Genomic DNA, 21343 nt, shown 5'->3' with positions numbered 1-21343 from the left:
GTTTCCAAAGGAAGGAATGGGCAAGTGAGAGTACACGGTCTCGAGACTGGTGAGTTTGAATAATTTGGGTGAGTTCTGGGGCCTAGGGGCTATCCCTCATTGTCTGATACCTGAATCTGGGATGACTGGGGAAGGTAGACAGCAGCCCGGAGTGTGAGAGCCTTCAAAGGAAGTGGTGGGGTAGCCAGTTCTGGGTTGGTTGGTTTGCATTTGAAAAGCACACTGGAGAGCAAGCTGTTTCCTGCTTCTAGGAACTGGCTAACCTAGGAGAGGCAGTCCCTCAGGGTCAGCAAGGATCAGACATCAAAGCGTTAAAACACAGAAAAAAAAAAGACATGGTTAATACACAAGGGGAATGTGTAAATAACAAAATATGTGACGTAGTAAGCTGATGCTTGCTGTGTGTGCAGAGGTCCATGAAAAGGAGATATACATGCAAGGTGAATGGTGCCTGACAGGGTCGTTTCTTTTTCCCTTTGCAGATTAGGTTTTGTTTAAATGGCTGGGTAAACTTCACAGAACAGGAATCTCTAAGGTAAATCAATCATGGGGGCAGAAAATATTTCTTCAGCAAAGGAAGGTAAGAGAATACAAAGAATTTTCAAGTCTCCCCAACCCCCCAAAAAATAATCACACAAATGTCTGGGTCAAAAAAATAGACGAATAAAATCACACATACACCCAAATGTCCCTCGGCAGATGAATGAATAAAACGTAATCTACTCATACAATGGAATATTATTCAGCAATAAAAAGGAGTGGAGTACTGACACATGCTACAACACAGACCCTTGCAAACATCATGCTATGTGGAGAAAGGCAAAGAGTCATCACATACTGTATGATTCCATTTATGTTAAATGTCCAGAACACGCAAACCCATAGAGACAGAAAGTTAGTGTTGCCAGGGGCCGAGGGGAAGAGGGCCTGGGGGTGACTGGCAATGAGTTTCTTTTTGAGGTGATGAAAATGTTCTGAAATTAGTGGTGGTAGCTGCAAACTATGAATATACTTTTTTTTTTTTTTCCCTGGAGACAGAGTCTTGCTCTGTCTCCCAGGCTGGAGCACAGTAGCACAATCTCGGCTCACTGCAATCTCCACCTCCCAGGTTCAAGCAATTCTCCTCCCTCAGCCACCCAAGTAGCTGGAATTAAGGCACGCACCACCATGCCCAGCTAATTTTTTATATTTTTAGTAGAGATGGGGTTTTGCCATGTTGGCCGGGCTGGTCTCGAGTTCCTGACCTCAAGCGGTCTTAGCCTCCCAAAGTGCTGGGATTACAGGCATGAGCCACCACACCCGGCCTGAATATACATTTTAAAGAACTACTGAATTGTGTGCCTTAAAAGAGTGAACTTTATAGTATGTGAATTATATCGCAATAAAGCTGTTATTTAAAAAACCAAAAATACTTAAAGCAATCAAGTGTTCCCTATTAACATCCAAATACTCCTGGGAGAGTTATAAAATAGAAATCTCTCCTGGAAACCTCACAGAAGAAGCAGATGCTGGCCCTATGTGTTCAAATATTAGAGCAGTTCTTGTAAAAAACCATGATGAGACCCAGCTCAGCCCTCAGCCTTGCGTGCTTGTGTGCATGTGAGATGCCAGAGGCCAAAGAGGCAGACAGCAGCTGGGAGCTGGCGGAAGATGGAGGACGGGCGAGAGGAGGATGTGAAAGTAGGGAATGGAGAGGGTTCTTCTGCAGGCACTGGAGGCGAGAATAGAGTGGCAGAGACGGGTTTGCACACCCCGAGCTGAGGTCCCCAGGCTCTCTTCCTCATGCTGCACTCCCTGATGTGACAGTGCAGCCACCCGCGTCAGGATAGGACCAGCACATAGATCAGAAAAAGATCTCAAGAAGTTTAAGGTGAAAATAGAGCAGGACACAATGTGAAAGAACTTTGCAGGCAAGCATTACAGTCCAAGAGGCAAGCGAGGGCCCAGGTGGCCCATGCACCTCACAGGAAGAGGACACTAAGGACCAGGGAGGTGGCACCAGGAAAAAAGTGATGAGCTGAGTCTCTCCTCACCTTGGTTCTACACAAACTGAATACAAAGGATGTAAATATTGTGGCCAGCCCTCACTTGCCTCAGTAGATGGAGTTTGCACTAACCCACGTGTTCATGAGCCATGAATTGCCATTTCTTTCTTGTGTCAAGAAACATTACTGAGTGTCCAGACACGGTGGTTCATGCCTGTAATTTCAGTGCTTTGGGAGGCCAAGGCGGGCAGATCACTTGAGCTCAGAAGTTTGAGACCAGCCTGGGCAACATGGTGAAACCCCATCTCTACAAAAAATACAGAAATTAGCCGGGCATGGTGGCGCATGTCTGTAGTCTCAGCTACTCAGGAGGCTGAGGTAGGAGGATCACCCAAGCCTGGGGAGCTCAAGGCTGCAGTGAGCCCAGATCACACCACTGCACTCCAGCCTGGGCAACAGACAGAACGAGACCTGACACAGGCCCTATACTGAATACTGAGCTTGTGAGGAGATGAAGACTTGGTCCCTGAATGATATGGAGGAGGTGGGTAATTACATTAGAATCAGAAAGAAAGCAGGAGACGCTCATCCTCAAGAGGTTCTAGGTCCCTGCCAAGAGAAACATTCTCCTTTTAGACTCAATTGGGCAGCATTAATTCAGAGACAGCAGAGAGCCTGGGAGGGCAGGGCATAAAGATGGTCACTCACCTCTGTTTTGTGAGATGTATTGGGCAGCCCTGGGGAAATGGGATGCAGGACAGGAGAAGAAAGACAGGTGTCGGGAAGCTGCTGGATGGAAAAGTAGGAAAGTCATCCTATACCAGCAGTTCTCAAACTTGAGCACACAGCAGAATCACAGGGGGACCTCTTAAAACACACACTGGCAGGCCCACCAGCCCGGTCAGTGAGTCAGGGTGGAGGCTGATGCCTGCCCTTCTAACAGGCTCCCAGGTGATACTGATGCAGATGCTGCCAGTCAGGCAGCCAGATTCTTAGAACGCTTACCTAAACTATTCCACCTGTTTCCCAGGTCGCCTGAGCAGATGGGTCCCGTGAAGGATACACACAGAAAAAGGTCCGAAAGGAAGGGCTCAGGATCAAGCAGAGAATCCTGCCTAGTAGAGAAATGTGGAAAGAGATTCCCCAGGAAAACACAGGTAGTAGAAGAATAGCTGCTAGCATTTATGGACTGAGCACGTACTATATGTGGAGCCCCCTCTAAGTGCTCCATGATTTATTTCATTTAAGCCACACAGTAAACCTACGGAGTTTGTACTGTTAGCACCCCAGCTCCTATCAGTAGGGAAACAGCAGCACGGGGACGATAACTAGATGGTGCCAAGATTCAAGTCTAGCTCAAGTGCCTACATCATTAACTGCTATGCCCCGCTGCTGGCAGAGGAAGCCAAACCAGAAACAAAGAAACGAGAACTTTCTTCCCCTCCTGAATCCTCCAGCCAGGCCTTCAGGTAAGCACCTCCATTTTGCAAGCTAGTCTGTGTGGGAAAGAAGGAGGGGAAAGGGAAGTGTGTTCGTCTGCTAGGGCTGGCATAACCTAGTACCACAAACTGATTGGCTTACACAACAGAAATTATTTCGCAGTGCTGGAGGCCAGAAGTTCAAGACACGGTACCTGCACAGTTCATTCACTGGCTGTGAGGGAGAATCTGCTCCGTGCCTCTCCAAGCTTCTGGTGGTTCGCTGGCTAACGGCATTTTCTTGCCTTAGGGACACATCACCCCAATCTCTCCTTTCATGTTCATGGGGCATTCTCTGACAAACGCCAAGTTTGCTTGGCCAAACTTTAGACAGGCTCCCGATCCTTCTCCTAGGCCCGTCGGTGCACACGCTTGTAAAATTCAGCTTCAACAATGAACGCGACTAAGCTAGTTTAGCAAGAACCTCCCACCCTCAACATCTGATCACAGTAGGTATCTGATTGAGCTCCTCCTTCTCCACCAACCCCCAGGTGATGTCTCATCACCATGAGCTGTTTTCAGCAAGAATCCTATTAGGTCAATTTAACCAGAATCCTCCTAACCCCTGCTGTCTCCTGTTAGTAATTTTCCATCCACTGAGCACCTACCTCTTCGTGCTGTAAATTCCCACTTGCCCATGCTGCATTTGGAGTTGAACCCAGTCTCTCTGACCACAAGACCCCACTGCAGTGGTCCCTGTACCTATCACCATGGTCCTGAATACAGTCTTCCTTACCACGCTTTACCAGGTGTCACTGAATAATTTTTGTTTTTTTGAGACAGAGTCTCATACTGTTGCCCAGGTTGGACTGCAGTGGCACAATCTTGGATCACTGCAACCTCTGCCTCCCAGGTTTGAGCAATTCTCATGCCTCAGCCTCCTAAGTAGCTGGGACCACAGTTGCACACCACCACATCCAGCTAATTTTTGTACGGATTTCACCATGGTGGCCAGGCTGATCTTAATCTCCATGGCCTCAAGTGATCCGCCAACTTCAGCCTCCCAGAGTGCTGGGATTACAGGTGTGAACCACTGTGCCTGGACTAATAATTTTTTCTTTAACATCCCCTGTGTATATCTGCTCCGTGTCCAAGTTTCTTTTTTTTTTTTTTTTTTTTTTTTGAGATGGAGTTTTGCTCTTGTCGCCCAGGATAGAGTGCAACAGCACGATCTTGGCTCACTGCAACCTCCGCCTCCTAGGTTCAAGCAATTTCCCTGCCTCAGCCTCCTGAGTAGTTGGGATTACAGGCACGCGCCACCATGCCCAGCTAATTTTGTATTTTTAGTAGAGACAGAGTTTCTCCATGTTGGTCAGATTGGTCTCGAACTCCCAACCTCAAGGTGACCCACCCACCTCAGCCTTCTAAAGTGCTGGAATTACAGGCATGAGCCACCCCACCTGGCCCAAGTTTCTCCTTTTTATAGGGGCATCAGTCTATTGAATTAGGGACCACTCTGCTTCAGTATGACTTCAGCTTAACTCATTACATTTTCAGTGACCCTATATCCAGCTAAGGTCACATTCTGAGGTACTGGGGGTTAAGATTTCAACATATAATTTGGTGGGTATTAGGTGGGGAGGTGGGGCAAAGGAGACACCATTCAACCTGTAACAGGAAGAAAAAATCTTCTTGGAACTAACTTCAAATGCCTGGATGCTAAAGACATTGGCGTACTTCCCTGGGTATGGCAGTGCATGCCTGAATTCCTAGGTACTTATGAGGCTAAGACAGAAGGATTGTGGAACCCAGGAGTTCAAGGTTGCTTTGAGCTATCATCGTGCCACTGCACTCAACCTGGATGACAGAGCAAGACCCTGTCTCAAAAAATTAAAATGAAAAACAAAAATACTTCCCTGAGCAGGGCTCACCCACCTCATTGTATACACTAAATAAGAAGTTCCATTTTCATTTAGAGTTTTAGGTGCCGTCACCTGGGATGTTGAATCAATCATGGAAAAGTAGGAACATGTTAAGAAAGTTGTTATGATGAGAATTCTTTCCCCTAACACTTCTCTTTGACTTTAATGTTTCTCTTTCAGATTCACCTACCACTTGTGTTATAAAACACAACTACAGCTGGTCGGGGGGAGACGGCCTCGCTACCTGCCACTAAGCAGTGTGTGAACCTCTCCTCTTTGAACAGCGTTTGAATAAAAGCTCTGCTCATTTTTGGAGCACAAGGTCGAATGAGAGAAGATGGATGTGAAGATTGCTCTGAACAAAGGTCTAAGAAGTAAAGGGAGCTGGTGTTCTGTATCAAAGTTCCTGGGAAATATACTACTGATTTCATTACTACAGATTATTCCACTTCTCTCCGTCACTCAGTGTGGGATGGGCCAAATGGAGAAAGATGCAGTATCTGAATCTCAGGACTTACCTCATAGGGATGGGAAGAAGAACCTTTCTTTGAGTAGAGAATGCAGTGTCCTAATTAGCTTGAGGGAACAGTGAGGATATCATTGAGAAAGCCAATTCATATCCAATGCAGATTTCAATTTGGTGTAATGGATAATCATACTTGTTTAGCAAGGGGATGATAAAGAGACTTGGATTTCTGCCTTAGTTGTAAATATCTCATTCATTCTTTCTTTTATTCACTGTCTCTTGGACTCTTATGATGTGATGAGTTTTGGGAAGGCCATGAGTCAGGAAGTCAGACTTGCCATGCGCCTCTCTTCATGGAGCCCCGTGGCCCGAAACAAGTGCTCTTCTTTATGTGCTTGTTTCTTGGTCTGTAATATGAAAATAGAAAACTGAGTTTCCCTGAAAAATCCCATTCAACTCAATGTCCACCCAGCCCTTAGCCTGATGCCAGCCAGTGTGTTTGAGGCTAGATAGCTGGAGAGAAAAAAGGAATCTAATGGTGAATGAGATGGGACCCCTACCTTAGAAAAAGTACAATCAGTGGCCTGGCGCGGTGGCTCAGGCCTGTAATTCCAGCACTTTGGGAGGCCAAGGCGGGTGGATCATGAAGTCAGGAGATCAAGACCATCCTGGCTAACATCCTCATCTATACTAAAAATACAAAAAAAATTAGCTGGTTGTGGTGGCAGGCGCCTGTAGTCCCAGCTCCTCAGGTGGCTGAGGCAGGAGAATCGCTTGGAGCTGGAGGCTGCAGTGAGCTGAGATGGCACCACTGCGCTTCAGCTGGGCAACAGACCAAGACTCCATCTCAAAAAAAAAAAGTGCAATAAACCAGGGAAGGCAGACGTGTAAATGACTGAGATCAGCACTCAGCAGAGGCACAGGCCTCAAGCAAAGAAGGGATTTCCCTGAGTGCTGTGTAAGAGCAGGAAAGGACCCCAAAGAGTCATGTGCCCCATTTACCCTGGGCCTTGAAGGAAGAGTGACTTCTCCAGTAAGAACTGAGGAAGGACAGTCCAGGCTGAGTGTACAGTGAGCAAAGGGCAAAGGTCCAGAGCATCAAAGCGCCAGACCCTTAACAAGTGTAGTACTCCCAATCATACCACTTCCAGCGCCATCTCATTCATCCTAGACCCGGGAACTCAAACACACAGCTCAGAGGAGAGTCAGGAAACAGCTGGACTCGAAGAGCCATCAGAACAATTCAGATAAGTCAACAATTGGAGATGATCATACTGGCATGGGTCACGGGTGGTGTCAAAGAGCACATCATCTAAAGGGAACAGCACTATTCAGCTTGGTTTAATTGTTGCTTCACAGGAAAGTCACAGAAGCCAGATCCCGGAGATTTTTTCAGAGAAGCTAGAAATATATACATATTCACACACACACAAATATATACACACACATATATAAATGTGTATATATACACACATATATGTATTGAGAGAGAAAGGGTAAGTAACTTACACAAGGCCAAGATTAGGTAGAGAGGCTGGGTTTAAATCCTTTGTGTGTTTGTTTGTTTGTTTGTTTTTAGATGGAGTCTTGCTCTGTCGCCCAGGCTGGAGTGCAACGGCTCGATGTCAGCTCACTGCAACCTCCACCTCCTGGGTTCAAGTGATTCTCCTGCCTCAGTCTCCCAAGTAGCTGGGATACAGGCACCTGCCACAACACACGGCTAATTTTTGTATTTTTAGTAGAGATGGGGGTTTCACCATGTTAGTCAGGCTGGTCTCAAACTCCTGACCTCATGATCCACCCGCCTCAGCCTCCCAAAGTGCTGGGATTACAGGCGTGAGCTACCATGCCTGACTTTTTTTTTTTTTTTTTTTTTTTTTTTGAGAAAGCGTCTTGCTCTGTTGCTTAGGCAGGAGTGCAGTGGCATGATCTCAGCTCGCTGCAGCCTCTACCTCCTGGGCTCAAGTGATCCACCCACCTCAGCCTCCTGAGTAACTGAAACTACAGGTGTGTGCCACCACACCTGGCTAATTTTTGTATTTTTGGTAAAGACAGGGGTCTTGCTATGCTACTCAGGCTGGTCTTTAACTCCTGGGCTCAAGTGATCCTCCTGCCCAGGCCTCCCAATATGCTAGGATTATAGGCATGAGACACTGCACTGAACCTGAGTTCAAATCTTCAACTGTAGGATTCCCAAGTTGAGCTTCTGGAACAGCTGGGTAGGAAAAACAAGAAATTATTCAGGCTTTGAAGGTGAAAGTTCTGGAAAGAAGAGGAATGGAAGCTGGGAAGGCACAAACAGGGAAGGCCAGTAATCTAGGGATAAGACATTCTAGCAGAAGAATTTTTTTTTTAATGATTAGGAAAGTCAAAACACACACATGCACTGACATCTGAGGAGTGGCCAGAGGAATTGGCAAGATTTAAAAGATTTAAAACCCTAAAGCTTTGGCACCAAAAGCAGCCAGAAAATAGAAAAAGGCAAAAATACTTGGAGCCACTCCAACTGCTGATATTAAATTCTAATGGATCAGGACTCAGGAATGGCTTCAAGTAATAAAATGAAAATTTGTTACCAATTAAAGAAAAACACCAACCTGCCGAAAATCAATCTGAAATGAGACGCTGAATCCTGGACTCTCCACCCTGAGCCCTTTTTATCAGCCGCAATTTCTTTCGATCAATAATTGAAACCTCCTCCAGGCATATTAAAGAGCCCAGAAGTCATGCTCTGCCCTACAGGGCGCCACAGGTGAACATTTGCATATGTCAAAGTAAAGGGCATTTCCACCAGCCTCCCTTGCTCTCCAGAGAGAACCCCGGGGCCTTGCAAGTCTCGGCAGATTTCCCTGACCTTGCGTGCCAAGACAGAAGGTGAGATGGCAAACACATGCACGCTTCCACTGAGTGCGTGCGTGTGAGTGCACATGTGCGTGCAGGTGTCTGTGGCTGCTGCTGTGGTGGGGGAACAGTGGAGAGAAGAGAAAGAAAGGGAGTGTTAAGAGAAAGGAAAATGGAGGGATAGTTAGATTCAAGTGTGACCTTTCGATTACATTTATTTTAACCAAAGCCATCCAGCTACTGAATGACACAGCTATTCTTCGGTTTCATCTTAAGACTTTTTTTTAAAATTGAAAATGTATATTCTTTTTAAGAATCAAGGGGAAAGCCATTTATATGCATGGTATAGAGCCAATAAGGCTAAAGACGCAGCAGGATCTGCCTTATTAGGTGTGAATTTGCCCATGAAAGCCTTGTCCTTGTCAAACCTTCTACAATAATTATACACACCCTTAGTGATTTCAACGAAAATGACGCTCTGAGGGGTTCTTGGGGAAGATTCACAAAAGCCACACAGCAAATCTCTTTGACTCAGTCTGGTAAACATCACATAGTAAGGGGCTTTCTCAGCTTGATTCATGGGAAATAAAATGGAAAATAAATTAATCTTCAGTATTTATGAAAGTCGAGACCAAAAAATCCGCAAAGACTCCACAGGCGACAGTCACCTACAGGTTTCCCTCCCTTCCACAAATGATCAACTCCAAAGACTGAGCTGTAGGAAATTTAAAAGCCAACAATCCTTTGCTCAAAGCAGGTCTCTGGAGGGGAGAGTTTGGGGGGTAAGAAGGAATGGAGCATTTGGCCCAGATGAAAAACCTATCCACTGGCAGCCCCAAGGCCACAGTTCCAGACCTTTCTTTGCTAAGGTCAGGCACAGAGATGCATAGTTTGCCTCTAAGATTTCAAGGGGGTGTTCTTTTGTCTCACTTAATTGAAACTTTTTTTTTTTTTGAGACAGAGTCTCACCCTGTTGCCAGGCACCAGGCTGGAGTGCAGTGGCGTGATCTCAGCTCACTGCAACCTCCACTTCCCGGGTTCAAGCCATTCTCCTGCCTCAGCCTCCCAAGTAGCTGGGACCACAGGTGCGCGCCACCACCCCCAGCTAGTTTTTGTATTTTTTAGTAGAGATGGGGTTTCACCATGGTCTCGATCTCTTGACCTCGTGATCCACCCGCCTCGGCCTCCCAAAGTGCTGGGATTACAGGCTTGAGCCACGGCGCCCGGCCTAATTGAAGCTTTTTTTAACCTGGTATCTATTTATAAAAAGTTTCTTTCTTTTTTTTTTTTTTTTTTTTTGAGTCAGCGTCTTGCTCTGTCATCCAAGCTGAAGTGCAGTGGCACAATCGTGACTCACTGCAGCCTCAACCTCCTGTGCTCAAGCAATTCTCCCACTTCAGTTTCCCAAGTAGCTGCTGAGACTAGAGGCATATACAACCATACCCGGCTAATTTTCAAAATATTTTGTAGAGATAGAGTCTTGCTATGTTGTCCAGGCTGGTCTCGAACTTCTGAGATCAAATGATTGTAGCACTTTGACCTCCCAAAGTGCTGGGATTACAGATGTGAGCCACCACTTCCAGCTGTTTTTTTCTTTTTTCCTGTACACTGTGTGCTTGAGTCAAAAAGTTCATTCCGTTCATCTTCCAAACACCTCTGTGGTGCACCTGTTTAATACCTGACACAGGCGCTGGGCATTGAGCTATGAACCTGCCCAAACATACTTAGCAACAACAAGCAATAAAGAAGGCACAAAGAGCGATGGATTATGAAGGAAAGGGACCAGCATGTGCAAGACCAAAGATGTGGAACCTCACAGGACTCCCGGCATCTGCAGTCCAGACACGTGACCCACACTGAGTCAGAGGAGCCCCCATCTTACTGACCTCGCTTCTCTTTTCTTTTTGACGAGTGACTTATGAAAGAGACTAAAAGTCCTGTTGAGAAACAGTAGAAGGGCAGAACAGGAAGTATTTTCTAGCAAAGAAGAGAATGCACTCACAAATAAAAATGAAATGAGCATTTGCATCCATCAAACATGTGTTTCTCAATTGTGTTATGAAGAAATTTACAGTAGGAGATAAAACAGTGTTAATAGTCGCATTTCACTGTCAGTTTGAGGAGCTTGTTGGGCATGTGCAAGTGTGGGTCTGCTACTTTGTTATTCATTTCTCCATTTACATTTCTGGTTTTTATCGTATGTGTGAGACAAAGTAGCAAATGTAAGAAGCCATGTCTGCTCATATCTGCTTGCCAGCACAATTTCACAAAGCCCCTGACTCTGTGATGATGTACAGCTCTCTGGAAAGATGCTTTGAAGATGAAACAGCAAGCCACGCACGGTGGCTCATGCCTGTAATCCCAGCACTCTGGGAGGCTGAAGAGGGCAGATCACTTGAGGTCAGCAGTTCAAGACCACCCTGACCAACATGGCAAAATTCCATCTCTACTAAAAATACAAAAAATAACTGGGTGTGGTGGTGGGCACCTGTAATCCCAGCTACTCAGGGGACTGAGGCAGGAGAATCACTTGAACCCGGAAGCCAGAGGTTGCAGTGAGCCAAGATCGTGCCACTACATTGAAGCCTGGGTGACAAGAGCGAAACTTCATCTCCAAAAAAAAAAAAAAAAAGCATAGTGCACCCAGCCCCCCATGTCTCTTGCCTGAAGCACTATATTCCTTGAAAGATAATAACCCTAATCCTTTTGCTACAGAGAAGATCATGTCTGACGGGGTTAGTGATTACGCTTCTGTAAACTATAACCAGATGCGCTCTTGTATCCAAACTTAGCTGTGATTTTGCCTGTACTGAATCTTCATCACCTGTGTATATAGAGTGAACTGAAATTTTGTGTTGAAGCAGTCCTCAGAACTGTTCCCAGAATATAGGCCATAGTTGATAGTCTTCAGTAAGACTTTAAATAAAACTAACCTTAATTCTTAAAAGCTTGACTTTTTCTTTAGTTGACACATGCATATTTATTTCCTTATGAAAATTGGAAATGTTACACAGCAAAATATCCATGTTTAGTTCTCCTTCAGGTTTCTTAATTCTTTTTTCTGAATATTGAAAAATATATTTATTAGGAAAAGTTGGATATATTTGTTTATGTCAACCTAAAAGGAAGAGGCTGAGACGCAAAAAATAATTTAAAGAGTGTACTAGAGCCAAAGTGAGGACAGCTGCTTGGAAAACTGAGACCTAGGTAAACTTCAAGCAGGGTTTGTTTGTTTTTTGTTTTTATTTATTTAACTCTATTTTGAGATAGAGTCTTACTCTGTCACCCAGGCTGGAGTACAGTGGCATGACTGCAACTCACTGCAACCTGTGCTTCCCAGGTTCAAGCAATTCTGTCTCAACCTCCAGAGTAGCAGCTAACATTACAAGCGTGTGCCAACATGCCCAGCTATTTTTTTTTTTTTTTTTGAGACAGAGTCTCCCTCTGTTGGTTGTGAATGGGTTCCCTTGAGGTCTAAAGTTCTGCTCTCTTTTGTATTAAACTCCCTAATATCTCTGGCTTTTGGATACATACATGTGTATGTGTGTGTTGTATGTTGTAGCTACATGTATGCATGTCTATACATGTTTTTGTGTGTTGTCTACAGGATACCAAACTGACGTATACATAAATGAGTACTCATAAATAACTAGGCAAAATGCTTTCCATGTTCACATGTAAAAAGCTAGCTTTAAATTTTGGGGTAAAATAAAAATGTCTTCAAAGTTTAATGTAGACATTTTTGCCTGGGATTAAACAAACTTATGCTGTCTCTGCTAGATGTTTTAAGGTCGTAAAACTGTTGCTTCTGTGATACTTTTGATACTTGCTGAACTTGTCTGTGAGCTAACACTGCAAGCTGGCTGCGTTCCACCAAAGCCTTGCAAACATCCTGCTGTGGGGTTTATGTCTTTGCTTTTGAGCTTTGGATTCTGTAGTCTAGACAGGTGGCCATGGTGAAGCCTGGAGACATATGTGTGTCCACAGTACCTGGGCCACCAGCTGCAGGGAAGAACCAAACCCAATATGGCCTCATTCTGTCTGGCTTAGCTTGCCTCTTAGCCATGCTGTGAAGGATCAGATCCTCCAGCTATGGTCTTTACAGCTCTGTCCTTGTCCTGGGCTCTGCACCTGGGTACATAACAATTAAAATTGCTTGTGCCTGTAATCCCAGCACTTTGGGAGGCCGAGGTGGGTGGATCACTTGAGGCCAGGAGCTTCAAACAAGCCTGGTCAACATAGCAAGATCCCATCTCTATATTTTTAAAAATTATTTTAAAATTAAAAGAAGCTGGGCGCGGTGGCTCACACCTCTAATCCCAGCACTTTGGGAGGCCAAGGCAGGCGGATTACCTGAGGTCGGGAGTTCAAGACCAACATGGAGAAATCCCGCCTCTACTAAAAACACAAAATGAGCCAGGCATGGTGGCACAGGCCTGTAATCCGAGCAACTCGGGAGGCTGAGCCAGGAAAATCGCTTGAACCCGTGAGGCGGAGGTCTCAGTGAGCCGAGATCACACCATTGCACTCCAGCCTGGGCAAAAAGAGCAACATTCTATCTCAAAAAAATAAAAATAAATAAAAATTATATACATATATATATATATATGTATATATACAAATAAAAAATAAAATTAAAGTCTTCCTCTTCCGGGGACGTTGTGTGCAGGCACTCAGAATGGTCCAGCGTTTGACATACCGACGTAGGCTTTCCTACAATACCGCCTCTAACAAAACTAGGCTGTCCCGGACCCCTGGTAATAGAATTGCTTACCTTTATACCAAGAAGGTTGGGAAAGCACCAAAATCAGCATGTGGTGTGTGCCCAGGCAGGCTTTGAGGGGTTCGTGCTGTAAGACCTAAGGTTCTTATGAGATTGTCCAAAACAAAGAAACATGTCAGCAGGGCCTATGGTGGTTCCATGTGTGCTAAATGTGTTCGTGACAGGATCAAGCGTGCTTTCCTTATCAAGGAGCAGAAAATTGTTGTGAAAGTGTTGAAGGCGCAAGCACAGAGTCAGAAAGCTAAATAAAAAATGAAACCTTGAGTAATAAAAATGAAAAGACTTGCAAAAATAAAAAAAAATAAAATAAAAATTAAATTAAATTAAATTAAAAGAAAAAATAAAATAAAATTGCTTACTTCAGCCAGGTATGGTGGCTCATGCCTATAAATCCCAGCAATTTGAGAGGCCAAGGCAGGAGGATCGCTTGAGCCCAGGAGTTCAAGACTAGCCTGAGCAATATACTGTAACCCCATCTCTACAAATGCATTTTTTTTTTTTTTTGAGATGGAGTCTCACTCTGTTGCCCAAGCTAGAGCACAATGGTGTGATCTCAGATCACTGCAACCTCTGCCTCCCGGGGGTTCAAGTGAGTCTCCTGCCTCAGCCTCCTAAGCAGCTGGGGCTATAGGCACCCACCACCACACCCAGCTAATGTTTGTATTATTAGTAGAGATGGGGTTTCACCATGTTGGCCAGGTTGGTCAGGTGATCCATCCACCTCGGCTTCCCGAAGTTCTGGGATTATAGGTGTGAGCCATGGCACCTGGCCCTACAAATGATAACTTAAAAAAAATTAGTCAAATGTTGTGGCATGTGCCTGTGGTCCCAGGTACTCCGCCTTTAGCTCAGGTGGTTGAGGCTACGATGAACCTTGATCACATCACTGCTCCCCAGGCTGGGCAACAGAGTGAGGCTCTGTCTCAAAACAAAACAAAATAGTCTGGGCACAGTGGCTCACGCCTGTAATCCCAGCAGTTTGGGAGGCTGAGGTGGGTGGATCAGCTGAGGCCAGGTGTTTGAGACCAGCCTGGCCAACATGGCAAAACCCTGTTGCTACTAAAAATACAAAAGAATCAGCTGGACATGGTGGCTTGTGCCTACAGACCCAGCTGCTTGGGAAGCTGAGGCAGGAGAATCGCTTGAACCCAGGAAGTGGAGGGTGCAGTGAGGAGAGATCACACCACTTACACTCCAGCCTGAGTGAGATTGAGACTGTGTCACAAAAATAAAAATAAAACAAAATAAAATAGCATTTTCTTTTTTTTTTTTTTTTTTTTTTTTGAGACAGGGTCTTGCTCTGTCACTTAGGCTTGAGTGCAGTGGAACAATCTTGGCTCACCACAACCTCCACCTCCAGGGCTCAAGCAATCCTCCCACCTCTGCCTCCTGAGCAGCTGGGACTACTGATGCGTGCCACCACACTTGGCTAACTTTTAAATATTTTGTAGAGACAAGGTCTCACTACATGGCCTAAGCTGGTCTCAGACTCCAAGGCTCAAGTAGTCCTCCCACCTCAGCCTCCCAAATTGTTGGGATTACAGGCATGAGCCACTGTGCCCCACCAAAATTGCTTATTTCTATGCTTTTCATTGAAAGTTAAGGTTACTAAGAGTTAAAAATGTAGTTAATATATGAAATTAAACTACTAGATATAAAAGGCACAATTCTGCATACAGAATGTGTGAGAAGGCCGGGCTCGGTGGCTCATACCTATAATCCCAGCACTTTGGGTGGCCGAGGTAGGAGAATTGCTTGAGCCCAGGAGTTTGAGTGTGACGGCACACACCTGTAGTCCTAGCTGTTCAGGAGGCTGAGTTGGGAGAAGCACTTGAGCCCAGGAGGTCCAGACCAGCCTGGGCGAAGGAGCAAAATCACATCTCAAAAAAACAACAACAAAAAATAGAATGTGTTTTTGGTTAAAGAAAAATTTATCGAAAAGACATAAAGATGTGGTTTCTGCTAAAGGAAAGGTAATTTTGTCCAGTTTAGAGGTTAAAGTTTGTTTCAAAATGAAGGTATAAAGGAATCAATTATATACAGCAACACATCTTCTACTATAGATCACTTCAAAGAGAGATAGGGAATGTAGAAGGACATTTCATTAGCTAGAAAATTCTCTGGGAAACTTTCTTGTTCCGCAAGAAATTTGAAAAACAGCATTTCAGTTATGGTTGACTCACATTGTAGGTCAAAAACAGTTAAACATCCACACTTTCATATGATTCAATCTGATCCAAGAGAACTGAGAAAAGTCTCATTACTTTTCTACTTGTTTATAGTAAAAATTCTGTTATAAATTGTGTACTTAAAATGAGTAAATTTTATGGCATGTAAACTATAGCTCAATAATGCTATATTAAACATTCTACTTGAGTCATTTATTCATTACCGTTCTCAAAACACAAATTCCTAATTTAGAGATGAGATATCTCACTGAGGTTTCATGTGGCTAAATGGCTTGTTTATTTATCCAGAGCAGAGCAGAAACCCAGACGACAAATGAAAAGCCCAGACCTTTCTCTACGTGGCTCAGTCCCCTAGGTCACAAGACTTGGGTACAAAATGGCCCAACGTATTCCCAACAGCTGCAATTCTTCAAGACAGGAGGATAATCAAACGAAGTCCACATATTTTTTCAGAAAAAGAACCAGAAACTAAAGTCCACCGTCTCAACCACTCCTTTCTCCAAGGTAAAGTTAAACATTAACTGGAGTGCACAAACAGGGACTTTGTCCTGCTCTCTGTACTTCCCTGTCTCCTGTGACACACCCTGTTTCCCCCACCCCCACCTCTCAACCCAATGTGTTCAGTGTTATCAGACACAAGTCTCTCTCTGAAAGTTCAACTTGACCCACACAGTCCATACTGGGAGATAGGAAAACAACAACAGTTTTAGCAGCAATATTTTGAAAACCTTGTACATGCTGCTTAGCATGCCACAGCGCAGTGGCCATTCTAGAATGCTTTCCTGGTAGCAGATGGAGATGCTAAACCTACAGAAAGGCCTCTATGGCGGCAGATGCAATTCTCAGGCTTGCATTGCGCCTGAAACCCCGGGGCATCTGGTTAAAATGCAGATTTTGACCTTTAGGTCTGTGGTGCACACTGAGACCCTGCATTTCTTTGAGATGGAGTTTTGCTCTTGCTCCCCAGGCTGGAGTGCAATGGCGTGATCTCAGCTCACTGCAACCTCAGCCCCCTCACCCTCAGGTTTCAAGCAATTCTCCTGCCTCAGCCTCCCAAGTAGCTGGAATTACAGGTGCCCACCACCACACCTGGCTAATTTTTTGTATTTTTAGTAGAGATGGGGTTTCGCCATGTTGGCCAGGCTGGTCTTGAACTCCTGACCTCAGGTGATCCACCTGCCTCAGCCTCCCAAGTGCTGGGATTACAGGCGTGAGCCACCATGCCTGGCTGAGACCCTGCATTTCTAACAAGCTCTCAGGAAATGCTGCTGCTGCTGCTGCTGCTATTGCTGGTGGTACAAGGACCACACTTTAAAGCAGCCAGATATTAGGGCATCACTGTTCAATAGGAAAACAAACCAAGGCAAAAATGCAAGCCCCTGTACATAACTTTAGCTTTTCTGGTAGCTGCACCAAAAAAGTTAAAAGAAACAGGTAAAATTAATTTTATTAATATATTATTTGACCTAATAAAATGTTATCATTGCAATATTGAACCCATAGAAAATTTTATTTATGAGGTGTTTTACATTCTTTTTTCCATACTAAGTATTCGAAAGCTCACATGTATTTTACCCTTACAGAACCTCTTATTCCAACGAACCATGTTTCAAAGGCTCAGTAGCCCCATGAGGGCAGTGGCCTTGGACAAGACAGCATGGCCCCTGGGCCTCCTCAGTGGCTCTGGAATCCTTAAGCAGTCATGCCACGAAGCAGCCAACACTATGGGGAATTATGCTACTCTATTTGTTCCTATTGAGAATCTTCTAAAAGGCCATAGAAACTCAGAAAGGGAGTCTCAGAAATGGAGGAGAGAAATATCATGTCTTTTTGAGGTCTACTTAACAGAAACAGGAAGGGGCATGGTTCCAAGAGGGGAAGGAGGGCTTTTGCAGCTGGGAACCCTCCAACAGAGAATCTAGCAAGCACACTGGGAAGTAAGGGTGGCCAAGTCTGGTGGGTGAGAGGCAGTGCAAGGGAGAGACCCCAGAGCTCCTCAACTACTTCCCATGCCTGCCTCCTCACCACCCTTCCTTGACTGGGTGCTGCTGAGATCCAGGCCCTGGACCCTCAGGCCACAGTCAAGCTCACCAATCCTGTGGCCTGAATTTAGTATCAAAAATGAAGTCAAAGAGGGAAAGAAAGGAAGAAAATAAGAAGGAAAAAGGAAGGTAAGTAAATATAAAGAGAAAAAAGAAAGAGTTCGAAGCTGTTAACCTCTATGTGCCTTCTTACTTCTTTACTCTTGGTTCCCAGGTTATACACAAGATGAATTTTGGAGTTTAATTTCTCTGCTTTAGCCCAGAGATAGGAGCAGGCTTGAAGCCACAGTCTTTTCCCAGGTAAAACCAACATGAGAGGATCACTTCTGACTTTGCCCACCGAATTTGTTTGTGGAAGTCATAGCTCTACAGGACTATTTACTTCACTCCTATTGATACAGTTTGACTGTGTCCTCACCCAAATCTCATCTTGAATTCCCATGTGTTGTAGGAGGGACCCAGTGGGAGGTAATTGAATCATGAAGGCAGGTATTTCCCATGCTGTTCTCGTGATAGTGAATAAGTCCCATGAGATCTAACAGTTTTATAAGGAGGAGATTCCCTACACAAGCTCTCTCTCCTTTCCTGCTGCCATCCATGTAAGATGTGACTTGCTCCTCCTCGCCTTCTGCCATGATTATGAGGCCTCCCTAGCCACGTGGAACTGTGAGTCCTTTAAACCTCTTTTTCTTCCCAGTCTTGGGTATGTTTTTATCAGCAGCATGAAAGTGGACGAATACACCTGTCAAAGCAGGAATTCCTCTGAAACAAGGACAGCCAGACTTTCCTTAAAAATTTCCAGAAAGCATTCACTACCCTAATAAGACATCCTCTTCCATTTTTAAGAAATATTACAAAGTAAAAAACAAAAAAACAAAAAATAGAAATGTTACAAAGTTATTGCTATGAAGTTGAAATTTACCTTCATTTAATGTTCAGCCACCAATCCACATACTATTTTCCAGAACTTCATGAAATACACGTAATCCCTGTTCTTTAAATAATTGAAGACAGCTCTCCTGGATACCTGTCCTAAATCCCTTCCTGTCCAAATCTGCCAACATCTTTCTATCATTTGAAGCCAGAATATATATAGCATACAGTATATATATGTTTCAAATGTGTATATATCTGTTTCAAGTTGATATATATGTATATATGTGTGTGTATATATAAATACTTTCTGGACAATAATATATATAATACTGTATTGTATATATAACACTATTTTTTATATATACAATAATATATATATATATAATGTAACTGTTTCAGCAGCAATATTTTGAAAACCTTGTACATGCTGCTTAGCATGCCACAGTACAGTGGCCATTCTAGAATGCTTTCCTGGTAGCAGATGGAGATGCTAAACCTATACGAAGGCCTCTATGGCTCCAGAGGCACTTCTCAGGCTTGCATTGCACCTGAAACCCCGGGGCATCTGGGTTGTCCAGAAAAAATATTAGTTAAATAAATTGCAGGACCTCCAACAACTGGATCATTATGCAAACATTAAAAAAAGATGATGGACACGCAGTTTCATTGACATTGAAAGATTTTCATGATATGTTAAATGATTAAAAGGCAAGCTAGAAACCCATATGTATCACAGAACCCTATCTTCAAAAAATATTTAAGCATAGAGATATAGAAAGAAAAGTCTAGCTGAATATACGCTAAAATGTCACAGAGGTTTTCTGTGGTTGAAAACATTATAGGTATTTTTGTCCTTTTGTTTAACTGCATTTTCTAATTTTTCTATAAGAACATGTAGTAGGACCAGGCACCTGTAATCCCAGCACTTTGGGAGGCCAAGAGGGTCACTTGAGGTCAGGAGTTCAAGACCAGCCTGGCCAATATGGTGAAACCAAGTGAAGATGTTGAGAAGACAGATATATGTATCTAGAGATGAGCGCAAAGATACCAACTGAATGGACCCTCTCTTGGCTAAGGAGACCCCAGAGAAACCTTGAAAACTGAGTTCTCAGCCATGAGAGGATGGGGGTCATCCCCATTATACCCCCTCCCTTGCTAACTAGCTGCCATTAGGCTTTCTTCTCTAAGGGATAAACAGAAACCAGCCCTTGCTAAAGACTCTACCACTGATATCAACCAACCTGCTGCCCCACCCTTTTGCAGTTTCAACAAAATAGGAGACCAGCATTTCTTCCTGATAAGAGACCACCAACCATGTAATGGTTCTTGCCAGTCTATAGACAATGGACAGTAAGGGTTTTCACATCTTCTGCTTCACCTTTTGATGTCAAAGGGCCTAAAACTTCACCCTCAAATCATGCTAATGTCACCATTTTTTTGTACCGGGGATGCATGATGGGGCATGAATCTTAACCATATATGTGCACATTTCTCCTTTCATAAATATTCATGACTCCTTCTGTAGCTTATTAATTATGTATATTTGGCCCCCCTGCTCAACATAAATTCCTATTCCCTTCTCCCCTTCCTCTAAGTGTCTGTTTCTAGCCCCTGGACAGAGGCTACACTTTACGAGATGTATGCTCTCCTTTTCACTTTTTTTTTTTTTTATTTTGTTTTGTTTTGTTTTGAAATGGAGCCTTGCTCTGTCACCCAGTCTGGAGTGCAGTGGTGTGATCTTGGCTCACTGCAACCTCCACATCCCGGGTTCAAATGATTCTCCTGTCTCAGTCTCCTGGTAACTTTGACTACAGGTGTAGACCACCGCACCTAGCTAATTTTTTTGTATTATTAGAGATGGGGTTTCACCATGTTGACCAGACTATTCCAGAACTCCTGATCTCAAGTGACCCACCCATCTCAGCCTCCCAAAGTGCTGTGATGACAGGCATGAGCCACTACACCCAGCCTCCTTTCCAAATTAATGAACTTTGTCATTCTTCAGTTGACACTGTCAGTTGATGGAACTTAAAGCCATGAGACTCCAGGAGGTTACCAAGCAGTGATAGTAGAGAGAACAGCTGCAAAGCCTAAGCCCTGGGGCACTTAAGGTTATAGATCAAGGAAAAGAGGAAGCTCCAGAAAGAGAGACTGCAAAGCAGTCAGTGAGGTAGGGGAGAAGACCAGGAGAATCTAGCATCCTAAAAGATAAGTGAAGAAGGAGTTTCAAGATGGAAAGTGTGGTTGACTATTTCAATTAAAGTGAAGACCAAGGGTCAACCTTGGGATTTGGCAACACAGAGGTTTAGGGGATCATATTAGTCCATTCTTGCACTGCTATACAAAATACCTGACACTGGATAATTTATAAAGAAAAGAGGTTTAATTGGCTCACAGTTCTGCAGGCTGTACAGGAAGCATGATGCTGGAATCTGCTCAGCTTCCAGGGAGGCCTCAGGAAACTCACAATAATGGCAGAAAGTGAAGGGGGAGCAGGCATATCACATGGTCAGAGCAGGAGCAAGAGAGAAAGAGCAAGGTGCCACACTTTTAAACAGCCAGATCTCACGAGAAGTCACTCACTATTGTGAGGACAGTACCAAGAGGATGGGGCTAAACCATTCATGAGAAACCATCCCCATGATCCATTCATTTCCCTCCAAGCCCCACCTCCAATACTGGGAATTTCAATTTAACATGATATTTGGTAGGGACACATATTCTAACTATATCAGCAGTTTGGCAAGAGCAGTGCTGGTGGAGCAGTGGGGAGAGAAAGCCTCATAAGAGTGCATTTAAGAGAGAATGGGAGCTGAGAAAC

General features: G+C 44.3%; 1 long non-coding RNA gene and 1 pseudogene across 1 annotated transcript in view; one reads left to right on the top strand and one right to left on the bottom strand.

Annotated features, from left to right (window-relative positions):
• LOC135273650 (uncharacterized) overlaps positions 1-6047 on the bottom strand; it is a 240019-nt gene extending 233972 nt beyond the window's left edge. Inside the window, exon 1 of the long non-coding RNA XR_010341421.1 lies at positions 5844-6047. This is a non-coding gene — a long non-coding RNA (uncharacterized LOC135273650). The remainder of the gene's footprint in view (positions 1-5843) is intronic.
• A 7238-nt stretch (positions 6048-13285) lies between these two features.
• Positions 13286-13706, top strand: LOC110567521 (large ribosomal subunit protein eL34-like; annotated as a pseudogene).
• The last annotated feature ends 7637 nt before the right edge of the window (positions 13707-21343 follow it).

The sequence above is a fragment of the Aotus nancymaae genome, unplaced genomic scaffold (assembly GCF_030222135.1).
Source record: "Aotus nancymaae isolate 86718 unplaced genomic scaffold, 86718_ANA_hifiasm-v0.15.2.pri h1tg000008l, whole genome shotgun sequence".
Classification (NCBI taxonomy): Eukaryota; Metazoa; Chordata; class Mammalia; order Primates; family Aotidae; genus Aotus; species Aotus nancymaae.
Note: the sequence above shows the minus strand (reverse complement) of the source record. Positions and strands in the feature narration are given on the sequence as shown.